This window comes from Petromyzon marinus, unplaced genomic scaffold (genome assembly GCF_048934315.1).
Source record: "Petromyzon marinus isolate PM22_M1 ecotype Great Lakes invasive population unplaced genomic scaffold, UKy_Petmar_22M1.pri1.0 PM_G_Scaffold_15, whole genome shotgun sequence".
NCBI lineage: Eukaryota > Metazoa > Chordata > Hyperoartia > Petromyzontiformes > Petromyzontidae > Petromyzon > Petromyzon marinus.
In genome coordinates this window covers 2,855,301-2,865,895 of record NW_027422706.1, presented here as the reverse complement: position 1 = coordinate 2,865,895, position 10,595 = coordinate 2,855,301, and the positions used below count along the sequence as shown (strand labels likewise).

At 45.1% G+C, this 10,595-nt stretch overlaps 1 long non-coding RNA gene across 1 annotated transcript; it reads left to right on the top strand.

Moving 5' to 3' along the window:
- The first annotated feature begins 554 nt into the window (after positions 1-554).
- On the top strand, positions 555-6,653 carry LOC142910745 (uncharacterized). The gene is made up of 3 exons (XR_012933080.1): positions 555-644; positions 954-1,022; positions 6,264-6,653. It is a non-coding gene; the product is annotated as an uncharacterized LOC142910745 (long non-coding RNA).
- The last annotated feature ends 3,942 nt before the right edge of the window (positions 6,654-10,595 follow it).

Here is a 10,595-nt window from a genome sequence, read left to right as displayed (position 1 = left end):
CACACAGTGTACACACACACAGTGTACACACACACAGTGTATACACAGTGTACACACACACATAGTGCACACACACACACATAGTGTACACACACACACAGTGTACACACACACAGTGTATACACAATAATGTCCACGTTGTTGTTGCTGAGCTCACACACCCAAGGGACGGAGCAATGGAAAATGAATCTAAATCAACAACTCCAATCCCGCTCTGTGACGTCACCACTCTGCATTACCTCATCGGCGTGAAACGCCAGGGGGAGGTGTACCTCGCCAGTGACGTCATGTCACCAAGGTATTCCCCCGTCCTCCGCGCTCTTGAGCGTGACGTCACCTCCGCTTGGGTTACTGCCGATATCGTTCCAGTGCCAATCCTTATTTGGGCAAAGCTACGCCCAGTGACTAGCGGCTCATTAACATAATGTGTTCTTTGAAGCGGTCGCGAGTTTATTGCGACGGGTTCAGCACCTACAATATATATCGGATGATACATTAACATAATTTAATCATACTCCATTTTTACGGAGCAGCTCATTGTGGGAGGGGCGTGTCTCGTTTCCCGGAAGTGACGTCATGTCACCTGCTGCCTCGTGACGTCACGAGGTAACAGGAAGCTATCGCTTCCTGCTCTGAAATCCGAGGTGAGAAATTCTCATTGCGATTGTGGTTGTTGTGGTGGTGGTTGTGGTGGTTGTTGTTGTTTACCAAGGTAGAGCCTCTCTCTCTCGTAGGGATGTCAGTTGAGTAGCAGCGAGCATGGGAATCGATGTCCAGGTTGTAACTTTACAACGCGGGGCCTAGCCACGCGGGGCCTTGCCTCCTGCCCTCGCCTGATTGCATTCACTTTAATTATCTCGCTTAAGTTTAATTTGTCTTCACCCGGCTCGCCACTTTGTAACTTTGTTTTATTGTAAATATTCACGCAGTTTTTCTTTTCGTTCTTTTGTTAGCAGGCCAAGCCCGCTTGAGCTGCTATACCGCTCTTGTTATCAGAAGCGACCTGCCCACAACAACACAAGGTGAGGCTTTGTCAACGTGTGAATGTTTTGACTTAAAATTTAGGTGACTGCTGTTGTATATATAGGTATTATGAAAATTGATGAAAATAATGAAAATTAAATGAAATCTGAAATTTGCATAATTTATCCAAAATTATGTTAATCAGTGTAATTATGCGCATAAATTATGCCGATTCGAGATATAATCGTATTAATTTATGCGAGTGGGCGTGGTTATGATAATGCAGGTCGTTATGGATTATAAGGTCGAGCCTCGGTGACGAGGATTGTGTTATGAATTGGAATAACGCAATTAATCGTATGCAGTGACGCAGGCGTTGTGAGCGTGAATGAGAGAGAGTCGATTCGACTCAGCTCTTTAATTCCGTATTATCGATAAGGATACGATTACTCTCGATTGAACATTACGAATTATGTGTGTTACGGATTATGTGTGGTGATAGTGTGCTTGTGATAGGTCCCCAGGATTCAGATCTCACACGCAGAACAATATTATGCAGAATTTCAGGAAGAATCACACACAAACCTTCTGCTTTGATCAATTTTATTTTCTAGCTAACTTTAATTTTTGGATAATATGAAAACTCAATCTCGGGATGTTGGAATTTCAACACAGCGTTAACATGATACCATCACGATTGCGTTGTTTCACCTCGATAGCGGCACCTGTGGTTAATTCCCGACGCGTAACGCAATCGATCGGTTGTTGAGAGAGAGATTAAAAACATGCGAACTATTCTATCAAACCTTAACTTTATAATATGCAAACTCGTATACTTGAATTGTTACACAACACGGCACTTGGTCTTTGATTCGTATACAATCCTTAATACATTCTGATATGCGAAGTTATTATGCTTGAAATCGTCAGCACAGTACCACGTTGATGTTCGTTCATTGATTCATAACGATTATGAATTTAAAGCGTTCGACTGAAATACTTCTAATTGCCTTATCAACACCACTCGATGGCCGCAATGCTTCGTTACTTGAATTGTCACACAACACAGCATTCGGTCATTGATCATGCGCGGCCCTTAATGCAATTATTGTCACGTTGTTAACAATAGGATGACTGATTATTATGCAACGCTACTCGTTGAAAGGGCACTCCAACCAGTATTATTCTTGGAGGCACAAATATACGTTTGAATTCGTTATTTCATTCGTGGATACCAGCAAGATTATGCAGAAAGACAAATATTAACGAACGACTCAAGTAGTTCTAATCAACTTCTCAACGCGACTCAATGGGTGGCGATGTTTCCTTTTCAGATCCTTATCTCGGGCCAATCTTTTAATTAATTGTGGCCAGACCCCTGACAGGGAACCAGTTGAACACGCTCTCCACCCCCGCGAGCGGTGCTCCGTGGTGAGGTGCCAAGAATTAATCCTTGTTAATGGGTCAGTTGGCAATTTATGCAGTTAGAAGTACAGCCCCAGCACAATATTACAGAGGAAAATTATGAACACTCTTAAAAACGATGGATTATTCACTCGGTCGTTGCGATGTTTCCACAATCACGGATGGTTCAATGGCTTGAGGTTTTAGGCTTTGTTAATGACCCGTGTGTGTGTGTTGAATGGTATGAGTGGTGAAAGAGTAGGCCAATGATTCTTTGCGTCAAGCAGACGTCTGGTTTGTCGTGTAGTGGGGGGCAGTGTATCATACGTATCAGTTGATTCTTTCAGTAGTTGGTTCGGACTCGACGGACGTTGGTGAACGAGTAGATACGTTGTTGTAGCTGCGATGACCGTCTGGTTGATGGCGTTAGAAGCACGCCCGCAGCGGCGCGGTTGTACGCGGACGGTAGGTAATGCGCGCAGTGCGTCTGCGAGCAGCTGGCACGCTGGTGCTCCGTCGTCGGCGGTTGTAGATTGCAGGCTCACGATTCGCTCGTGGTGGCGCTGGCCACTAATAGCGGCAGCGGGTCGCCAATCGGCGAGTTGTAGAGGCGTCTCCGGCGTCGGTGATGGCTGGTCTTCTGCTGAGACGAGTTGAGCGGGTCTTCTGCTGACATGAGTTGAGATGAGTCTTCTTCTGTTGAGCTGAGTTGAGATGAGTCTTCTTCTGTTGAGCTGGCCCCGAGGCCTGATGAGTTTTCTTCTGTTGAGCTGGCCCCGAGGGCAGATGAGCTTTCTTCTGTTGAGCTGGCCCCGAGGGCAGATGAGCTTTCTTCTGTTGAGCTGGCCCCGAGGGCAGATGAGCTGATTTCAATGCTGAAACGGCTCCTTTTTATGCCAAAAATCTCTCTCCTTCTCGGCTCCTCCTCACGAGGCGGAGCTATCTTTGATCTGATCGTATGTCGGTGGGGGGGGTTCGTGTGTCAGTGGTGAGGGGGGTTCGTGTGTCAGTGTGTATGTTTGTGTGTGTGTCATTTATGACACGGTTCTGTTGGGGTCTTTCCTCAAGCCATAAACATCAAGACAACAGACACCTCGATTCATCTTGGAGGCGTCTGGTTGTCTACTCCATCCATCTAGAGAGAGGGGCGGGTTCCCCCCCTTTTTCGTACACGTTTTCGACGCACAAAGAAATGGTTAAGATTTTTAAAGTTTAACATTTCACATCACGGTTGGTATCTTATCATACACAGTTATGATCCTGCTTGTGATTCATAGTATTTGATTTATTTCCAAGTGAAGATGCTCTTCCGAGCGTATGCATTTTATCACGTGCTGCAGGGAAAGACAAAGGTGGCCGGGATCTTCCCATCTCTCTATACTTTGCAAATATCATTTCGACTCTACATTCTACCAGCCTAATCCACCCCGTTACCTTGGCTCTTAGTTTATTAATTTTCGTCACTTTGTGTGTTTATAAATGTGTGACAGTTTAACTTTAAGCTCGCTCGCTCTTTTGCTGCCCGTGTGCAGGGTGGGGTGGGGGCTACTACTAAGTCCCGTGTGTGGCAGATGGTCCCCGCGATAACGATCTGTTTGCCCTGGCATGAAATTCCTCTCTCGCGCTCTTCGGGAGAGACAAAGGTGGTCGGGAGCACCTCTTTATACTTTAGACGTACAATTCTCAAATAACATTTGGTCCCATGTTCGCCAAGACGCGTGTTTGTAACTACGTCCTCCCGACACCTCTCGGTTTACCGAGGTTCGCATTGTTATGATGGAATTATTAAAAAGAAAAATAATTTTCATTCTGAGTTTAAGAGGTCCGTTTCTTGATTGTTGGAATCCATATCCCTTGGTTCTGTAAGGTTTTATAATGGAATATCGTTTAAGGTTAACACGTTATTATTAATGTTATATTGCAATTTCTTTAAAACTTGTTTGCCTGGTTGCCGTGTGTGGGGTGGGGTGTGTCTCCTCATCAAACCCGGCTGGCTTTTCCAGATGGCCCCTTGTGATAAGGTGTAATTCCTGCTTCTCCGCGCTGTGAGAGAGACAAAGATGGTCGGGGTTGCTTGGGATATTGTTTAAACTCTTTCGCAAGTTTGCCCGTTGTCTCATTCCTTCTCGATAACCTTTGATGTGACTCGGTATTCCTGCTCCAAGCTTTGTTTTAACAGTAAAAGTATTAAAGGTGAAAATAATTTGATAGCGAATTAATCATTGGATAATAATTTACTGATGTGTCTGGTGGCCTGTTCTTAATTGGAGTGAGCGTTAGGATCGCTAATTTTATCTTATTCTTGTTGTTGCCTTTTAATTTTTTTGTTGTTTTACTGGCAAATAAGGAAAAGAATATGTATATGATTTACCCTGTTGGCGTCTCCGTGTCTGCTCTCTTGGTGTTTTGACCTCGGAGGGACCTTTCCTAAGGGGCCCATCAAACTCTTGTTCATCTGGAGATTTTCGCCGATAGCTGTTACATCCTCGCCTTGAGAGTTTTATTATTTCTTTATATATATGGCCTGTTTATGACCGACATCTGGTTTTTCGTGTTTCTGGCTTACGGGTTTGATTCATTAAAAAAATATATATATTGTTTGTCACGAAAGAAAGGAAAAAGAAATCTAGGTGTATGCATCCGTAAATATTCTTATGGATATTAATTGTGGAAAAAGGGCCGTATACAACACTCCCCTGTGTGAGTTCTCTGGTGCAATGTCAAATGTTCAGTACGATCCGTGCTGTATGGACACCGGTCGCATTGATGCCTTTTTGCACCGAGCTGCATCGAGTGCCTTTGCTCCATCAGACAAATTCTGCAGAGGAAGCGACAGCTGCAGAGAGAAAAAAAGAATATCCACACCATCTACACATCAGTTTCGATGCACAGAGGAATGCATATATACAGTCACACGTGACTAACACGTCTATACTTATTCATATATTCATGTTATAGTGAAAAAGTGTCCCAAATTCATCACACGAGCTGTTATGGCATGCAATGAGGGCAAATGTCATAAACGTGCCTGGAAGCGCTCGTATCTTCAAAATGAATGTTAACCCAAAACTCCGAGCACACAATTTCGGCTGTCTGGCTTCAAAATGAATATTTATGAAAGCTAAATTCAGGTGACATAGGAAAGGGTGTTGAAAATAATACTATTTGTGTTATGCAGAAATGCATAAATTAATGTTCAATCGCAACTCAGAGGTGTGAAGCCAGGCACAGATGTCCTTGAATGCTGGGATGAACAGTTCCGACTTCAGCTGCACGTGTGCTGTGATAACTTCCTGACTACATTCTTAGAAAGAGTAGCAGAGGAAAACAAAAATAAACTACTGTTTTTATATAACCTCCGTGCTCAATAGAGTTAGACTTTACTGTAAATACAAACTTGACCCTGTCACACACTCAGAGGTGGAGCCAGGATTTTCAGGTAGGAGGGGCAACCCCTTCAGCAATGAAAAATGATAAGAGTTGTTAGTAAGTAAGGAGTTGTTAGTAGGGAGTTGTTAGTAAGTAGGGAGTTGTTAGTACGTAAGGAGTTGTTAGTAGGGAGTTGTTAGTAAGTAGGGAGTTGTTCGTAAGGAGTTGTTACTAAGGACTTGTCCCTTATATTCTTAGCTCTTTCGGTAAAGTCTCGTTGAAGGGAAACAATAAAATAATAAATATATAAAACAATAAAAATTCTCACGACGTTTTATATATTTTTTATATATTGAATATAAATTACTGCAGTCACGAAAGCTTTAAATCAAAATTTAGCTTGTGTTGCGCCCGAAACGTCGTGATTTATTTTATTTTGTACCTACCACGTCATGACTTTTAACCTGAAAGGACCAAAGAGCATCACGCTGAAGAATATTCTCCGTGTCTCTGGTGGACTGGAGTAGGCTCGTGGCTCGTGGTCACAGCTGTGGGTGACAAGAGTGGCGGATGCAGCGTGCCCAGCCGACTTGGGGACAGATCTGGCTGAAATGAAGCTTTGTACATGACCCGCAGTGGTGAAGTATGGTCAAACAACCTCTCCATTACCGCCATGGAGTTGGGGAAGCCTTCATCCATTGGTGGAATGAGATGGGCGGAGTTTATTTATTCTGTATCAACGATATATTGAAATGACGAGGGACCTTGAAAGTGTTTCTCAGAGGGGAGAAACACCTTAGGCTTAAGTTTCAACGCGTACCATTGAAGTATTGTTCATTGTAAGAGCTGGCAAAGTTGTGGCGGCTTGTAGAAGAATAAAAAAAGATTTCCCCCAAAAAAATCTTGCTCAAAATGCCCCCCCCCCCAATATATTTCTATTAAAAATATTTAAACAAAAATAATAATTGCTGTGCTATGTAAATACAAATAATTTTCTAAACCTTGGCCACAATATGTGGACTTGTCTTCATGTAACAATGCATAGATTTCTGTTTATATGATTGTGGTTATGAAGAAAAAAACAGAGCAATGTTGTAATAGAATAACACTCTTAGCCATTATTGTTAAAAAAATAACATGGAGTCGATTCCCGTTGCGGCTTCCGCCGTTCAGATGGAGTCGATTCCCGTTGCGGCTTCCAACGTTCAGATGGAGTCGATTCCCGTTGCGGCTTCCGACGTTTTAGATGGAGTCGATTCCCGTTGTTGATAACATGGGAATAGATTATTGGTGAATGGAGCTCGTGGAATGGATTTTCAATGGGGGGGGATAAAGCGGGAATCGAGATGGTGGTAGTGATTATAGCTGATGGAATCGATTACCATTGGGATAATATTGGTGGAGTTATATTATTGTTACTGCTCCTCTGTTTAAATATAATTTACGTGCAAACTTTGCCGACTACACAATTATTAAAACAATGCTCTCGATAACTTTTACCCCGGGGTTTAAATATTGTTTTGTGATTTAAAAAAAAAACCCGAAAGAGCGGGAAACATTGAACGGCCTGCTCACTGATTGGTCCAAGCGGCACCCGGCCACCTCCCACCATCGCCTTCTCCTATTGGACGCTGCCTTCAGCAGCGTTGCGCTCCCATTGGCTCAGCAACCGCGGACCACGATTCGCGTTTCGTCATCATAGCTCGACACGATTCAGGACTGAGAAGGAATCGAAACAACGGAATCGCGTTCGAGTTAAAAACATTTGATTTAAATATGGTACGTCAACAATACAACTTTTTTTTTACATTTATTTACACCGGCGCGAATGCCAACGCGAGTTTTATTGTCGATGTTGAGTTTTGTAATTTCTTACTGTAAAAAAGTTTTCCTCAAAGTCGCTCCCACCTCGGAGCCAATCGGATTTGGCGTCTCCCTTCCCACGTGACGCGAAGTTTTTTTGTTTTCCCGCCAATTTGTTTTGGCTCCTCCCCCTCACCCACCGCCATTTTTTTTAATTCGTGAGGGGGGTGCAGACGCCTGCAAATTAATTTTTGTTGCTCAATTAACGACGAGGAGGAGGACGACGACGAGGACCCGCTAGCAGTGTGAGGTCGCCACTTTTGAGAGAAAGCGTGAGGTAAAGAATGCCCTCTACCGTCCAGGTTGTGGCGTGTAAGTTTGGCCTTTAAGGGTTGGTGTTTAAAGGCTGCTGTTTAAGGTTTGGTGTTTAAGGGATGGCGTTTAAGGGTTGGTGTTTAAGGGTTGGCCTTCAAGGGTTGGTGTTAAGGGTTTGCCTTTAAGGGTTGGCCTTTAAGGGTTGGTGTTTAAGGGTTTGTTTTTAAGGGTTGGCGTTTATGGGTTGGCTTTTACGGGTTTGCGTTTAAGGGTTGGTGTTTAAGGGTTTGTGTTTAAGGCTTGGTGTTTAAGGCTTGGCGTTTAAGGATTGGTGTTTAACGGGTGGTGATTAAGGGTTGGCGTTTAAAGGTTGGTGTTTAAGGGTTGGTGTTTAAGGGTTGCTGTTTAAGGGTTGGTGTTTAAGGGTTGCTGTTTAAGGGTTGGTGTTTAAGGGTTGGTGTTTAAGGGTTGGTGTTTAAGGGTTGGTGTTTAAGGGTCGGTTTGCTAGGGTTGGTGTTTAAGGGTTGGCGTTTAAGAGTTGGCTTTTAAGGGTTAGTGTTTAGCTGATCGTGCACCTGGCGTAGCCTGAGTGAGGCCTAGTAAATTGTGCACGTGACACTGCCTGAGTGAGGCCTAGCTAATCGTGTACCTGGGCCAGCCTGAGTGAGACCTAGCTGATCGTGCACCTGGCGCAGCCTGAGTGAGGCCTAGTAAATTGTGCACGGGACACTGCCTGAGTGAGGCCAAGGTAATCGTGTACCTGGGCCAGCCTGAATGAGGCCTAGTAAATCATGCACAAGGCACAGCCCGAGTGAGGCTTCCAGTTACTGTAGCGGCCTAGTGCATGCTCCGTCCACTGCTGCCCTGAGGGAAAGCCGCGCTCTCTCGGCTGCTGCCCTGAGGGAGAGCCGTGCTCCGTCCACTGCTGCCCTGAGGGAGAGCCGTGCTCCGTCCACTGCTGCCCTGGGGCAGAGCCGTGCTCTGTCCACTGCTGCCCTGGGGTGGGGTCGTGCTCTCTCCACTGCTGCCCGGAGGGAGCCCCGTGCTCTCCAATACTGGCTTGAGGGAGAGACGCGCTATCTCCACTGCTGCCGTGAGGGAGCCAGACTCTCTCTCCACTGCTGCCCTGAGGCAGGGTTGTGCTCTGTCCACTGCTGCCCTGAGGGAGAGCCGTGCTTCTGTCCACTACTCCCCCGAGATGTCGCGGGCGCTGCCCCAGAACAAGGAGGTGCTGCTGCAGTCGTTCAACAAGCGGCTCAAGGACGACGTGCGCTCCATCCTGGACAACTTCACGGAGATCATTCGAGACGGCCAAGGGTTGTGAATGAAGAGTCCCCTGTGTGGGCTTCAGTGGGGCCGTCTGGACGGGCAGCAGAGACACGAGAGGCCAAGAAACGACATTCCAGTCGTGGGCTGAGCTCAAGGAGGGCTAATTCGAGCACCATCCTGCGGCGGGGAAAGGAGGCGGTGCAAGCGGTTCAGCCGAGCCTACAACAGCCAATAATCTGCTGTCTGGGAGAGGGGGGTGGGCGCTGTTCAACCCTAACACATGGGCGAGAAGCCGTGCATGTGTGACGAGTGCGGCAAGACGTTTTTCTCACGCTCGGCCTACAAGTATATATATTTTTCTATTCCACTTGTGTGTAAATCTGTGTATACCCCGGATATTTTAGAGATGGCAATTCTCCTGCTGTGTATCCTACTGCTGTCCCTCCCGGCCATGTCTAGTGCCACACTCAACTCTACAAACGGCTACCCTAGTTATTTTGCATCAATACTTGTTGCTCGATTTGCCACTACACCTGCAAATGAAACAGCTCATAGACACTTCTACACTCCATCATTGTATCCTTTTAAACCCTATCTTTGTCCTATTACTTCACCAGCACTCCTTCCAAACTTCATTCTGCTCTTAAAAATAACACCATCTGCGAGCTGCTGCTATTCGTCCAAGGTTCGCCGCTCTTTCTCCTTTCACAGAAAATACTTATGCAAACTATTAATTCTACTTTTCTTATTTCTGGGTGGTATTGAGCTTCATCCTGGCCCAAATGAAAAGAGCTCGTATAATTCTGTAGATTTTTCTGGCAGGAAAGGTGTTGGTGTTCTACATGTCAACATCAGAGGGCTTGTGATTAAATTAAGTCAACTAAAACTAGAAGTGGCAAATCTTGACCCGGACTTTTTTTGCCTAACAGAAACATTTCTCACTCCTGCCGTCAATGACTTGCAGATTACGATTGAAAACTACAACCTTTTTCGGCTTGACCGAGGATCTAAAGGAGGTGGAATTGCCATCTATGTTCGTAACACTATTGCATGTTCACCAGCTCACTCCTTGTTTAAAAAATGTTGCTTTGAAGGTCTGGCTCCCAGAATAACTCTCCCAAATAATCAACAGATATTGGTAGTGTGCTGCTATAGACTGCCTTGTGGGAAGGATGTTGAAGCTGCATCAGCACTGAGAGAGTTTTTTGGGGGCCTCCCTAAAGGTGAAATAATTTTAGTGGGTGATCTAAATTGGAATTGGCTAAACCCGCCGGCCGTGGCCACAAATTTTACAGATGAATTTAACTTGTTTCAATTAATAAATGTCCCCACAAGACCCAACCTAAAAAATCCGGGACAGTAAACTCTACTTGACGTCCTATTGACAAATGCCCCTCACAATTTCGCACTGACTGGTGTTCTGGGTAATAACCTTAGTGATCACTCCTTCATTTTTGGTGTGAGATCATCAG